The sequence below is a fragment of the Pundamilia nyererei genome, unplaced genomic scaffold (genome assembly GCF_000239375.1).
Source record: "Pundamilia nyererei isolate P.nyererei 1_Seehausen unplaced genomic scaffold, PunNye1.0 scaffold00088, whole genome shotgun sequence".
Lineage (NCBI taxonomy): Eukaryota > Metazoa > Chordata > Actinopteri > Cichliformes > Cichlidae > Pundamilia > Pundamilia nyererei.
Genome location: NW_005187489.1, coordinates 2,455,909 through 2,457,249, shown reverse-complemented (window position 1 = coordinate 2,457,249; position 1,341 = coordinate 2,455,909).

The following is a 1,341-nucleotide window of genomic DNA, read 5'->3' as shown; positions in this document are numbered from 1 at the left end:
TTTGTGATCATTTACACAGAAGCCTGTAGCATTGCCAACAGAGTGGTGTGTGTGTGTGTGTGTGTGTGTGTGTGTGTGTGTGTGTGTGTGTGTGTGTGTGTGTGTGTGTGTGTGTGTGTGTGTGTGTAGGGGGTACGGGCTGACAGGCTTATGTGGGTGTTTGACATTTCTAAAGGCGAGCAGAGGAAATGCAGCCACAAAGTTCTCTTCTATTGAATTTGTCTCATTGTGGTCGCTGCCTACAGAGCGCCATCCCAGTCTCATACTCGTCCCGTTTCTCTGCCGACTCAAACAAATGAGGGTGAGAACAACTCAGAGCTCTGTTCACCTTCCACGGCATTAATGCTGCATCGTTTAGGTATTCTTTGCACAGTAAAATCTATATTTAAATTAGCTCCTATCAAGCCAAATAAAGAACGATGATAAGCGGAGGGTGTTTCTGAAGCATCAGAGTAAAATCTTTGTCAAGCACATTCTCTGATCTCTGTAACGCTGGAAAGAAGAGAAAGGCACATACTGACAGACTCGTGTCACGTCATACAGTAATTTTTAGCAGCAGAGAGGCAGAATCAGAAAGTCAAGCACACATTTTTAAATCAGAATATTGTGAGTTCTCTTTCAAACATTCACTTCGGTGTCTCACTACGGGGAGCACTCTCTCAGCGTCGTCCTCTGAAGCTTCTACATCATTGCTCCAACCAGGATCGGCTGGCAGTCGTGATGCTTGTGTCACAGAGGGGCCACCCTCCTTCCTTCTTAGAAACCCCGTCTCTCCTGACTGCTAACCTGAGAGCTAGCTTGACAGTCCACTCGAGCAAGCTAATACCTTGGTCATCGGGCGCTAGCGTGGCTCACATTGTCAGTCGCCTGCTCTTCACCATAGAGCCAGGTTGGAGAGTATGTTAGCTGCCACCACACACCTACCGCTAGAGCTGGGCCATATCATACTGTTCACAGTAACACTGGTATAATGTTGGGCAACGATAAGAAAATGAGATATCACGATAGAATAGTGATGTGTCGGTCGCGAACGAAATGGCTCTTAGAGCCGGCTCCTTATCGCAAGCCGTGGGGTTCTCTCTCACTCTCTTTCTCTCTCGCACTTTTTTCCCGCTTCACTCCGCACGCGAGCCTTGTGCTTTGGGCTGAGCAGAGGGGGGAGGGGCGGTAGTTACACTCGCAGTAGCACAGGAACAGAGCGGGAGGGAGGGAGAAAGAAAGGGAGCCAGAGACAACATCGTCACATTAGAAAGGTATAGTAATCATCCACAACTATTTTCAGTTGCAGATGATAAAGGATTCAGAAAGTTTATTCATGCAGGTCCATATGACAGAGAATAT